The following is a 13938-nucleotide window of genomic DNA, read 5'->3' on the forward strand; positions in this document are numbered from 1 at the left end:
TTTTACTTAATTTTTGGTTCTTTCAGCTCTTGGTCTATGATATTGATACTGCCATGTCTGAAAACATCTTTGCTATGATTATGTTCAATGAGCCACACTACAGGCATGAAATTTTTGGAGTAGATGTTATTGTTTTCTAGATGATGGTTTCTATTTTGCCTTGCTCCTTACATGTGTTCTCACTTCCAATCAACATAGAAATAAAATATTGATACTTGGAATGAGTATAGAATTCTCTTCTTCATAAGTATTCTCTGTATTGATATTTCCCAGAGGAAATATTTTCAAAAGTGTCATAATAACTTTCTGTGTATCTTGTTTAACCCAGAGGCTAAAATGCCTGACTCTATTTTTTTTCTTTTTATTTTTTCATTTTGCCAAAATATTAATTTTTTAGGAGACTGGTCAATTTTCCCATAAATGTCCAATTTTCTCATAAAGTACCTATTTTTGTTGTTACTCAGACTTGGCCTTTCACCATATTCTGGCATCTAAAAATGCCAAGTTAAAAAAGTATTTGTCCATTGCAGAAAGCTCTGCTTTTGGAAGGGGTCAAGGTCAGTCTGGATGGGGCTTTGAGCCCACTGGTTTAGTGGAAGATGTCTCTGACCACAGCAAGGGAGTTCAACCTGAATGATCTTGAAGGGCCTTTCCAACCAAACGATTGTGTGACCTCTGAATATAGAAGTATGTTGTAACAGCCTCAAACCTCTCTTTTTTTTTTATTGATCCTCTGTTATGGGGTTTGGAACCCTCCATTTTGTTAGAAACATCTCTTTCTAATTATTAAAAATAATGATGCTGCGCTTAGTTAATTCTCTATGTTTCTTTCAGCTTGAATTTTTATGCACCAGACATCCAATCTAAATTTTTATCTACAGCTTCTGGATCATTGATTTTTATGCATTTGTGGCAGTATTTACATTGTAAATGCTCTGAGACATTATTTACTTTTAAACTGGATTTTGCTTTAAATCAAGAAAGAGATTTTCACTTGTCCTAGGCACTGTAAAATCTGTATTTATTAGCTGTCAGTTTTATATAAAGTCTCAACCACTTATCCTAGTTAATCGATCACAGATAAAGAAAATTATGATGTATTCTTTTTTATTTTCTGCCTCAAAGGAAAAAAAAAGAATATAAGGAAAAACAATTTTTAACAAGTCAAAAGAGAGAAATCACCACTGAAATGTATGTGAAATGCACATAAAAAGCAGAAGTTGATGGAAATTGTAAATAGAATTCTTGTAAGGTACAAATACACTTATAAGGTGAAAGCCAGTATAGACTTTTATATTTGTACTCTAAGTTTAGAGCACATGTAAGAAGTTATAATGTCACCAAATGCCAAGTCCATCACCAGCATGGGGAACCCTTATATGTGAATTACTTTCTGGAGTGAAAAATTACTGAGTCATCACAGAGAAAACACAGATTGATTTCTACTCTTCATTTCAAGGATGTGATGAATCTCACTGAAACTAATGTTGTAAAATGACATTAATAATATCTCCTTAGTGTTTAAACTTACACATGCTTTAATCTGTGTGTTATGCAGTACTCTTCTCAAAAAGAAATGCATGTAGGTTTTGGATTTATTTGTGACTTTGTGTAATGCTATTTATCCATGCCTAATAGCATTAATGACTTGATGACAATAAAGTTATCTTGTGACTGTTCTCTTTGATTAAAGCAGGTATCCATCATTTGAGAAAAGTTGGTGTCCATCCCAGGATATGCTAAGACTTAAGAAATAGAAATTAGTCATTGCAGCACCTAGAGCAAACTTCTTGTGTTATGCAGACTATAATCTCCTACTGGAGAATTGCTTATTCAGTTTGCAGAATATTCATGTACTTTACTAAATTATAGGCAACAACTTTTTTTGGTTTTTTAATACAAGCAACCTGCAAGCAGAATAGGTGCTGTCTTGTTGTGATATTATTTATTCTTGCTGAGTTAAATGGTAGACTGTTATTGTGTAAAATACAAAAGAAAGGAGAGAGTTATACCTTGAGGTAACAATATTAACATGGACTACAGAATTCAACATTTCCTTTGAAGTTTATCCTTGTGTAGAAAAGGAGTGCTTATGTCACCCCACTTTTTGGAGGAGTATATGCAAGTGTAAATATTGCATAAATGAAATTGTGTACCCTGCTCAGGCTTGTATTTTACTCAGAGTTAGTATTTCAGCTCTGGAATTCAATATTAGCTTTTCTCAATTTTTTCCCCCAAGAAAAGATAGCTCATAAGTCAATGCAAAATTAAAAGAGTGCTTAAATTAAATTGTTTTGAAATGCTCCTTTCCACTGAACCCTATCAGAATTTGTTGTTGTACAAAACTAGGTTTTGTACAACAACTGAGAGAAAGATTTTCAATACTACTCTGGAACATCTTCTTGCCAAGCAAATTTATTAGTACTAGCTATTAGTAGTGGCTATTACTACTAGCTATTACCTATTAGTACAAATGTACTGGTTACGTGCCTTAGCATAATAGAGATTCCTATTTCCAAATGCTACCTAATCTGCTAAAGGAAAGCTATGGATCTGTGCATTTGACTTCAATTTCCTAGTCCTCTTCAGCCATTTTGTTTTAGTCATAACAGGATTAATACATGTCTGTGAGCTAAATGACAGTATGAAGGAACTTCAAGAGCTGTTAATGTGCTATTTCTTTTTTTTTTTTCCTGTGCTTCTCTACAAGAAGCAAAGTAGAGAGTCCTTCTTTTTTTCAGGGCTGTGTTTAACAGAAAGTGGTTATGTCTAAATACATTGTATTCATACGATAATCCAGACTCTTGCACAACTATACTATTTTCTGCTCCTTGGAATGTAACTCTTTGAAAGACTCAATTTCAGAGGTTACCCTAACTCGTCCCAACCAACAGTAGTTAATTTTAGAACCCTCAGGAATCAACAGAGGGGTGGGTGCCAATTAAAAGCAGGGACATGATGGTTGTCCAGTGTTTTTCATGGGAAAGCCCCATGGATGTTTTTACCTTCACATGGAACAACACCAGGCCTCCTTTGCTAAGGAACTCACAGGAGTTGGTTCTTGGTTATACTAAAAAAGATGCATCACAGCAATGATGGTTTATTTATCTCACTCTGAATCCCAAAATTCCTGGAGATAGAAAGATGAGAAGGTTTTCTGATATTGACGGAAAATGACTAGAACTTTGAAAGTTAGGAAGAACTAAACATCAAGTGACCTATTTGATGCTCTTTTCATTAAATGGTCAACTAATAGGGCTTGAATACAATTGTCAATTAAATTGAAAGCCACCATATACCTCATTTTAGCAGATGAGGAATAGTCAAACTTAAGTGCTCAATAAAATTCAGCTTTGAATTAGGTTCCACAAAGTGAGATGGAGTTATCTCACATTGTCATTCCAAAGCGTGAGAAGGGAATTTGTCTACTGTTTCTGGTTCACATCCATCTGCCATAGTATTCATACATTTAGCAGGAGAAGCAGGAGGTGATACCTAACAAGAACTCCCACAGATTCTGGCTAAAAGCAGCTTTTCTAACAGTAGAGGAGACAAAGGGGATCTGATTCTTTTCTCTGTCCTGCCTCTCTTTGAGTTCAACTTCCCCAGCTCACACAGCAGGGCCATGCTCAGACAAAGAGTTTTCTTCGTAGCCTCTTGTCTTTTGGCATACAGCCAGTTGCAGTCTGTCCTTCAATAAGGTCCAGGTTTGTTCTGTTCTTTAACCAAGCTATAGATGGATGTGAACAGTGACTTTTCCTCTTGATTGAGGTCATCCCATACTTCTTCGGTTTGTTCATGTCTGTTTATTGGAAACTGGGCAAGTGGTTGTACCATTATAGAGACTGTAAGGTTATAAAACATCAGGACTTTGTGTAATGACTTATAATAGCATTTTTCTCTTCCTTTCTTTTAAGGCAGTAGTGGTCAAGCTTGGGGATACATTGTACCAATGAATACCAGGAAAAATTCTACATTTTTTCTGAGTATGTTTTATAAGTTGATTTTCTGGAAACTAATTTTTTTTCAAGTTGTCCTTGGGCTCCTACCTGAAACCTTGAAGTAGGTGTTATCTAATACACTACCTACAGCCAACAGTGAGGGATACAAATCTCTAGGGGATGACTTAGACTTGGAGATCAAAAAATCTGAATTTTCAGATTTCATTTTGACAGTGTCATTGCTTCTCTGCTCTGCCACTCACACATCTCCTAAAACTTTCTTCTTCTCTGTATCAGACAAACTCTTACTTTCAAATTGCTCCCTGCATCAGTCCTTGATGTTCCCCTCCCTTTCCCCTAGGAGGAAATCTGCCTTGTCTCTGACTCACTGCCATGTTTAGCCCCCTCATGCTTGTTTTGTGACTGTACCCAATCTATTCCTCATACTCAACCTCTCTCTCTCTCAGACTTTTCTATACCTCTTTGAAGATTACCCATCATGAAAAGTCATAATTAACAAAAATGATAAAATATGCATTAGTGAGAGACAAAACTCTCAAGTGCTGGTTCATACCGGCTGTATCTCAGTTTTCAGGTTTCTCCTGCAAGTTCAAACAAGCAACTCAGTAAGCTCAAAGTATTTAATATTGTGTATGTTGTTCTTTGCTTTGGTTTGCATTATTTGACAACCATTTTTCAGGTTCATTTGTAAGAAACTTTCAATAGTGCCAAGTTCTCTTGAAAACTCAGTACACTCCACTGAACTATTTTTAGGTATGTGTCTGTGCACGTGTGAATATACACATAAAAATATTATATATATACTCCTATAAACGTATTTACCCCTCCATTTATGTTAAGGCTTTTTGTATTTCCTTGTGTAAGGTAACTGGTGCAGATATTCAGGATAAATTGAGCAGTTAATAAAACATGTTGTTTCAGAGTGATTGCTGATATCTGTCAAACAGTTTATGTGGTTACTAATGTTTTAAAATTAGTAATTATTACTTAATGAGGATATCTGGTGAGAAATGGCCAGAACTGACCAATATCCATCATGATTTTTAAGACACAGGCTCTTACGTGTTATACTGCTAGAAAAAGCTGCAAACTGGAATACAGCATTCATTACAGAAATTCTTTTCTTTTTTGTTTCCCTCAAGATAACCTTTCCCACTCATTATTTGGGTAAAATTTTCAATACTAGGAGCAAGCAGCTTTGTTTCCTTCTAAAAGACACAATTTGGTACCTGCTGACAGTGGATCATAGAGCTTTGGGAATTTTTGCACTCTGGGTAGGGTCAGGAAGGACAAAGGAATATGCAAAGTTTGGGCTTCAGTGAGATGTCTGTCCTGCTAGGAATCTCTAAGATGTCCTATGATCTTAAGATTTTTGTGGTACCATGACAATACTATATGCTGTTGTATAGCTTCTGGTACATCACTCAAGGTTCTTGATAGGATGCAAATATGGGTTTGCTAGAAGGTGCTCAAGGTGGCAAAGCAGAACTGCTCTCCTTGTTTCCTTCCCTGTTATATTTCATTCATGCTGCCACAAACTTTTTTACAGAAGCAAGACCTTTCGCATAGCATCACTTATCTTCAAGAAAACATTTTGTTGAATCAACATCATCATTTTTGTTTTCTGTGTCCTCCTTTCACATTCCTTGGTCAAGTGTTGGCTTACTTAAGCCAGCATGAGTTAAGTGGATTCAGTCGAAACTCAGCTCCTTTTGTATATCGCCATGCAATTTAAAGAGACTTGTTTTAAAAGAATCAGTCTATTAGTCTTGCATTCAAGAACAGTCTTACCTGCAGGCACAAAGTGAAATTTGTTTTCTTCCCGTGGTTATTCTCTGGTTCATAATATTTATGTGCTATATTTTGATACAACCTGATAAAAATTGTCAGTGTAAATTAAAGTAGCCGTGAGATAGTGAAATTAACATCCAGAGCCTTTGTCCCTAAAGTAGCCGTGAGATAGTGAAATTAACATCCAGAGCCTTTGTCCCTAAGGGACCACCCCAGAAGTGAGACTAGTTGGATGCTGTGAGTGTCTCAAAGCACGTTCACTTTCACTGGCCCTGCCCCTTACACAAAAACTCAGGGGGGAATGTTTAAAAATTTCCTAATGCCGAAGGCAGAATGTGATGGGTAGCTGAGGTAAGTTTTGAAATGTGTAACACCACTGGAGCTGGTGGAAAGCATGTGGAACAGACCCAGAATTAGCCCACAGATTTTAATTGCGTGATGACTCAGGTAATACTCCTTGCAGATGACGTTTTTCTCCTTCTCCTCCCTCTATCTGCTTAAAAAAATATTGTACTCCATATTTTTATTTATGTACCAAACCTAAATTGGTTGCATTGAGCCATTTCAGGCTCCACTTTATCTGATTTAGATTTTTATTTAATTTTCATTTCTGTTTTTCTAGGCAGGTGTCTAAACAGCATGTTGGTGCTGAGTTAGGGTGGACATGTAATAGTGAAATTAAAAGACTTATGTCTGGCTTCTGTTTTAGAAGATTTCTAGCCTTCACCTTGCAATGACAAAGAAGTTGTATTTGTCTTTGTCCTTTAATAGACGAACCTACCTCACCTCATAATAATTTCTAATCAGAGGATGAGGAGTACACCTTGCAGATGAACTAAGTAGCACTTAACTTTCAAAAAGAAACAAAAGGGTTGTTTTTACAAATAAACATTGAAAAGCAACAATTATTTATATCATTAGAGATGTTTTCATAGGACTAGAACTCTCCATCAGGTTTGACAACTTGCACACAAAATATTTTTAAGTTTAAAGAAATTCAGTTTAGTTTTACTTACAATATAGACTTTTCTCCAAATTAAATAATCTTAGGTTCAAACTTTTAAACCAAATGTTCTGGAAAGCTGGGTGAAAACTACATGAAGAGACATATTTTCCTGGCAACTATTTGTCTTTAATGGTCATTTCCTGATGAAACAGAAGTATTTTGAAAAGTTCCCATCTTGATGCTTTCTTGATCAACCTGCCTCACTATTACATGTAACCTGTGTGGTTTTGAAACCATCCCTTAACAACCAGGAACTCCAAATTCCCCTTTGTGTAGTCAATAGGCATCAAGCTATTGTATCCATATTATAATACCTCTGCCCTGGAGATATCATCTCATACCTTAACACCTTGTAAGTCTGATACTTTTTATAACTGGGACATTTCTATGGGCCTCCCCTTCTTTTTTAAAAATGCTAGTTTTGCTATCTTAACTTCAACAGTTTTATGGTTTCTTGCAAAACTGTTTTTCCTCACACGGCTGGTCTATCTAACAAAATCAAGAAAACCCATAGATTTTTCAATGTCCCATGGAAGGATTTTAGTAAAATAGAATGTATTTTCCCATGTCAACATTCTGCAATGCATGTAAAATTCTTGTCTCTTAAACATCCTTTTGCAGGACTCTCAGCCTCCCTTGGTGACACAGTGACTAAGATCATTTGAGGATTTACTTGTTAGATGTTGCATGCCAGGGATTTTCAAGATATGAGTCACCAGGAAATCTCGTAGTTACTGGGTCTGTGATTTGTCAATAAACAGTAGATGGCCTAGGACAAAAGAAGTCTTGAAGATCACCCAGCTCTTTAGAATTAGATTTCAAACTGTGTTCATGGTTACTTTCCCATCTTGGACAAACTTATTTACCTATTTCAAATAACACAGCTGAGAAGCTGTTGTTTCTTCTTTTTATGTAATTTCTGTCTTCAAAGAACACCGACAATTGCACATTGTTCATATGTTATGTGTTGGCAGCCATTATCAGTCCTACCTGTTGAACACCGGTGGTGGAAAGGGGATGAGGTTGTTAACTCTCTGCCATTGAAAAGCAAATCACATCAAGAACGTTTGTGACTTTTGGCAGTATTTAACTACCAAGATATACTGGGATGCCATAAGAAGAGAATAGTTCCATTTGGCAATTGTTGCCAGATGATAAATTGTCTACACCTGGTGAGCTAATACAATCCCTCTTCTCTAAAACTACTGACCTATGAACTGCACAATACCCATTGTGTAAGAAGGAGAGCTGGAAGTTCACCAGCCCCAGTGCCCTGCCAACTTAGCCAGGTCAACTGGAACATGGGGGTCTCCAACCACCAGGAACCACCAGAGTGACCCTGAGGACAGAAGAATGCATGTGTAAAGGGGAGGGAGAATATGTTAATGATTTTAGGGAAATTATTATCACATATATGTTTGGTCTGGAACAATCAATGAATATGTATGTAGAATACATATAAACAGTAACTTTCGGGTACACAATATGCATGGATTTGGGAGGAGCTATTCCCCCATGCCTCTGGCCAAAAATTGAATGACTGCTTCTTAGTGCTACATTGGTGTTAAGGATTTTTTTTTTAATTAAACCAAATTTTTGGTAACACAATAAACAAGTTATGTGAGAGCCTAAAGCATGAAACAAAAAGCCTAGGATAATAGATGCAATCTTATAGAAAGCCTCACTATCTGCTAAATGTTGTTTGCTAATGAATGTTGATGGAATGTTTTAAGGGACACTGGAGGCCCAATTCTGGCTTGCTAGGCTTTTTACAAATAGAATTGTATGACTGTCCTGTCTGAGTATCCAAAATATTTACTTCGAAAGAGACTCAGCTGCAAGTAGGAAAGCTAATTTTTTTGCTGTTACAGTACTCTCAGGTGTAGGAGAAATGCCTGGAAATAAGCAAGTTTTTCAGATCTTACACTCCACAGAGTGAATTTGAAGTCAGCCTGTGGGCAGCAAGTGCACCTAATGACTTCCAGACAGCCTAAGTCCATCTGTCACATACCAGACAGACTCAAGGAAAGCAGTCCCTGCCTAGGTTTGGGACTGGCCCTGTGAGTGGCCTTGCAGTACTCTTGAGGAGACAGCCCACAGATATTCACCAAGTCCAAATCAGGATTTGTGGTGCTCCTTCACATCTGGGGAGTTACACAGGGCTGCTTTTGCTACTTCCAACTCAGAAAGAATAGCTTACATGCTCTTAGTGACAGAAGGAACCTCTGATGCTATCACACTGTGAAACACCTACCAACCACCTTTGTGCGCTGGTTTGTCTCTTCACATGAGATGTGGGTTCAGGTATGTGGAAGCATCTCCAGAATGGTACATATGTGCCATGGTGTTCTTTGACTTGAGCCATGCCCCTTTTGGAATCTATCCCAGCTGAGATTTGTTTCCATATATAACACTACATATCCCACATGTATTTCTTTTTAAACAACAGATTATCAGAGAGGCAATTTGCTCTTCAGCTAAGTTAGAAACCTCCAAAAGTCATTTCATACAAAAAAATATGCTTCTGAAAATTCCAGCATGTGCAAAATGTCCTCCTAATCTTCTTCCCTGAATGGCTGCTAATCAGAGGAGGGGAATAAAAATTAATATAAAGCATAACTGGACTCACCTCCCTGTCATCATTTAGCCATGGCTAGCCCTTATGAAAAAAGCAAAAAAAAAAAAAAAAAAACCCAACCAACCAACAATAACAAAAAATGGGTGCCAGTAACACAATTGCAAAGATTGGACAATTTTGAGGAAACTTAAAAGAAGAGGACAAATGAAACAGATGTTGAGTTTTCTCTTCCACTGGAATGACAAAATTTTTGTCATCTCATCAATAAAAACTTTTTAAGGGAGAAAAGGAAATCATCATGCTACTAAGGACTGAAGGCCATAAGATTCATAAATATGTGAAATAATTATCTATGTGTGGACTTCCTGTCACCAATGATATTTTGCATCTCTATAGGAAAATAGATATGATGGTATATAGATTAGGAGACAGTACAAGTTGGTAAGTTAGCTCTAGAAAAAGCAGCAGAAAAAATGTGGTTTACTATCTTCTGTAGAATTATGTGGAAGGCTCTGTTGATTCTCCCATGGAAACCTCAGTTGATTCTCACATTGCAGACATTGTAGAATGGAGTCTTAGCCCATAGAGTATATTAAAAATGGAGGGGGGAGAAGATGTGCAAGGATTTATTGATAGAGCATAAATAAAATCCAGCCTTTCTGCCAAGGGCATCTGTTAGGTGTCTCTACCTGGGGCCTCTGTGTGTGAAGGTGGATATATTATATAATAAATTATACTATTTGTGTGCAGTTGAGTCTGGGTGTCTGCATGTTCAGACTGAAGACCTGCAGCTGGAGATGATGAATGGAAGGTTTTAATTCATGTCTTAACAGATGATTCTACTGGACCTATAATTAAGCTAAAAGGTTACTGATGAGAATGTCAGAGACATTAATAGACCTTGAGCTTAGCTGTAGGTTGAAGTAGGGGAGAGCAAGCATCTGCTTCATCTAAGCAAGATCTAAATTAGAACTGAAAGAAAATAATTTTTTCATGAATGAAAAGTGAACTGGACTATGCCTTAGGGTGGGATCATATTCAGGAGGTGGTACTGTCCATAAGGAGGCCAGGAAAGGAGTCATGACTGTCCAGTGTCCTCAAAAGCAAAAATCCACAGTGGTCTTACCATCCTGCACTTCCACTTGGCACCACAGATTCTCAGAATATCCAGAGGTGAGAGGGACTTACAATGATCATCAAACCCAACTTTTAAGCAAAGTGCTTAACAAGGATTAAACCCACAACTTCAAGTTTTACTGACACCCTGCTCTAACCAGCTGAGCCATTCTCAGCTGCTCTTCTACATGGTCCAGTCTCCAGCTGTGCTACTCAAGGGAATAGTGCCCCAAAAACTGATTTTAGCTTGTTTCCAAAAAGTCTGCTTTCTTGCATTAAGTGTGTACACTCTTTTGGAGCAATAAAACATTTGCACTATCTTTTGGCCTGTCCTGTTGAAATTATTTTTCCCTCTGCAAAGTTCTGCGACAAGCTCTTCTTCTTCCATGTTGTCAAGAAGGTTCATGACCTCCTTTTGAAAGTCTGATTTTCCTTATGTTTCATTTTATTCTCTGCACAGTCAGTACTTTTTGTATTCTTCCTTCTTATAGTCATCTATTGCAAGGTTTTTTGGAAACTGTGACAGTTTGTGTTATGTTTCTCTGTGACTGCTGACTGTTCTAATAATACATTTCTGTGATAAGGACATGTAGCTGCTCAGCATTTTGGCACTGCCTTTCCCTTAAAATCTATTACCGGAAGAGCAAACCCGGAATGTATCATTCACATTCTCAGCAGGTCAGAATAGATTAAAATTTTCTTTTTAAACAATTGTTGGAGTACTGGTTACAATTCAGTACTTTGTAATATTTCTTTGTGGTTTTTTAATGCTTCTTAGAGGGACTTGCTGACTGAAAGAAAAGTAATAATATGGTGATTGTAACTATCAGTTGCTTTTAGGACCTTAAGACTTTATTGGATGTTACAAAGTCACAAAATTGCCACTTCACAGCTGAAAGTCTGATATTTGTAAAGGACACAAACATCCTCCCAGTCTGAGTAACATTTGAACATACACAGGCTGAAGTGGGCCAAAAAAACAGCCCAGTTCTATACACTTTTGATTTTAGAGGAAAATACACCATGGTGTATTGGTGTAGCACTGGTTCTTCTATTTACTTTGAATTAATTAAATACTTACAATAAAAAGACTATTTCCTTCTGTGATTTTTTTAAAATCTGCCTGCAATATGTATCCAAAAGATGTTAAAATACCTAAAGATCTCTAAGTAATTTTCATATTTAAAGTCAGTTAAAGCAATTTGAGATACACTACAGAAGATAAAGCTATAATACATAAATACATATACAAAATGGGGCAAGTATATGTCAATTTCCTACTTCATTTGCATAGAAGTGTCAAAGTCATCGTCAATTAGACTTTATTTACAGAGCACTTGGAAAGCAAGAAAACTGGATTTACCTGGACTCACCTTTCTGTTGAATTTGTGAAAATCGGAAGTGCCTCAGCTTTGATGTGTAGTTTGTATGACTTGTCAGTTTGTGAAGAAACATCTTTGTTATCTGTGTATTGCAGAAAGCCTGCAGAAAGCCTGCACTTCAGCTGCTCATTCTGTCTATCATAAAAATGCACATAAATATTTTCAATTGGAGCAGTATTGTTTTAAAAAATATAACACTACCATTTCAGTAATTCTGCATTTTTCCCTTTACTTATGGAGATCAAAAAGTACTGTCTGCTGCTAAAATTAAAACTTTCTTTCCTTTGTGTTCAATAGTCTTTAATTTTTAGCAAGGAATTATTAAATAATTTACAGAAGTTATCTACCAAAAGCTCCTGAGCTTTGCTATTTTAGGTGGCTTCTATTTTATCCCTACCTCCTATTCCACAAAAAGATTCCACATGAATTTATTTTCCAGCACTTAATTACCACCAGAGATCAGATGTTTGGCTGATTCATAGACAAACTTAGAGCCTTCCTCACAGCTGTGGTTTTTCAAGTAGGAACTAGCTTCCTGATTTCGCCTTCTTCCCTCTTGTGATCTGATTCTCTTTATGAGTAAGGGCTTCGCTCTTCGTTCTGATATGACTGCAAGATTTTTCACTGTAGGTAAGGCTGAGGTTTACTATTTTATATAAATACATTTATATATCTGTGTGTGTATACATATATTTTTATATACACACAGAGAAATTTTTATAAGAATATATTATTAACTTGAGTTCTCCATAGATTTTTTTAATTAGTTTGTGTTTGCTTTTAAGGTGGTGTGGTAAAAAAATTATAACAATCTTTATAAGTAACTGTGGCAATATTTTTTTCAGTGAATTCATTTTAGCAAAGAGCACTGCTATCCTTTGCATAGTAACTCTTGAAAGAGCTGACAAGATAAAATTTCATGTAAAAAACCTGCAATTTTTCAACTGTTTCCACTTTTGTCCAGTTTTTAATATTCTTTTCAAATACTGTTCAAAGCTGACATTTTGTTGTTGTGAGAAAAGTAAGTAAGCACCATGTTCTCCCCAAAGGAAATTGGAGGTAAAATGGCTTTTGAAAAGATCGGTGCCTGCATTGAAGGGTTGTATAATGTGTCCTTTGATCAGACACTCTGATTATTTATTCTTCAATAATGAGCTTTCAAAGTGATAATCTGCAAAGGGTAATTTGATCGGTCAAAAAATATAGTGCTTATAGTAAACTTGTATACACAGTTGTGCAGAAAAACAACATATAAACTCTGGAGAATACAGTGAAATTCACAGCAACATACATTTATTCCATTCTGCAAGACAAAAAGGGATTGCATCCCTAAACTTCACAGGATAATCTCTAAACTTTGTTGCTCTAATGGCTATCTTTATACCTCACTTGTTTTCACCTTATTGCTGTCACTCAGAGGTTTCTCTCCTATCTATCAGACATTCAAGATTATTCCTAACAAGCTTCTACAGGATTCCCAATAGTACAGTGCAGATATCAATTTTTTTTAATATAGCTTTGCAGGAGGTTTGTTGGTTGGGGCTTGGATTTTTGGTGTTGGTTTGTTTTTTTTAAAACTGCAACAGACTTCTCAGGCTTCAGCAGAACCACGAGTTAATTACAGTTATTATTGTTGATAAGTGAAATAGAGCATAGTTGGAACGTCTCAGTCTTCTGTAGGCGGTATAAATGTCTTTTGGTCTGGTGAGTTTCATATCCAGAAACTCTCACTTTAAATAAGGGGTGGAGTGCTTTATGGCAGCTTTGCATTTGTAGTAACAAGAAAAAGAAACAAAGCTGTCTCTTCAACACACAGGATAAGCCATTTAAACACTAATGCTTTTCTTCCTTTATTTAAAGCATTTTTTCCTTGTATTTTTCAAGTACAAAGTAAAAGAAGAACAATTGTGTGTCCAGTTCCCAAGGAGTATCAGAGCTTCTTCCTTGAAGAGGTAGCTTAAACAAGACAAATTTTTAAAAAATTTCACAGTCTTATTCTGGATATAAAAATGTCTGGTATTGTCAGAGACTTATGTTTTTCACTTTATTCAAACCAGCAACTGGCAAACCTCTGTGTGTTTTCTGTTGGCTGTAAAGTTTGGT

General features: G+C 36.3%; 1 long non-coding RNA gene across 2 annotated transcripts in view; it reads left to right on the forward strand.

The window, feature by feature from the left end:
- Positions 1-12374: 12374 nt before the first annotated feature.
- Positions 12375-13938, forward strand: part of LOC118699474 (uncharacterized) — a 32327-nt gene continuing 30763 nt past the window's right edge. For both annotated transcript variants that reach the window (XR_004982087.2, XR_004982086.2), the window contains exon 1: positions 12375-12465. This is a non-coding gene — a long non-coding RNA (uncharacterized LOC118699474). The remainder of the gene's footprint in view (positions 12466-13938) is intronic.

The sequence above is a fragment of the Molothrus ater genome, chromosome Z (genome assembly GCF_012460135.2).
Source record: "Molothrus ater isolate BHLD 08-10-18 breed brown headed cowbird chromosome Z, BPBGC_Mater_1.1, whole genome shotgun sequence".
NCBI classification, from domain to species: domain Eukaryota; kingdom Metazoa; phylum Chordata; class Aves; order Passeriformes; family Icteridae; genus Molothrus; species Molothrus ater.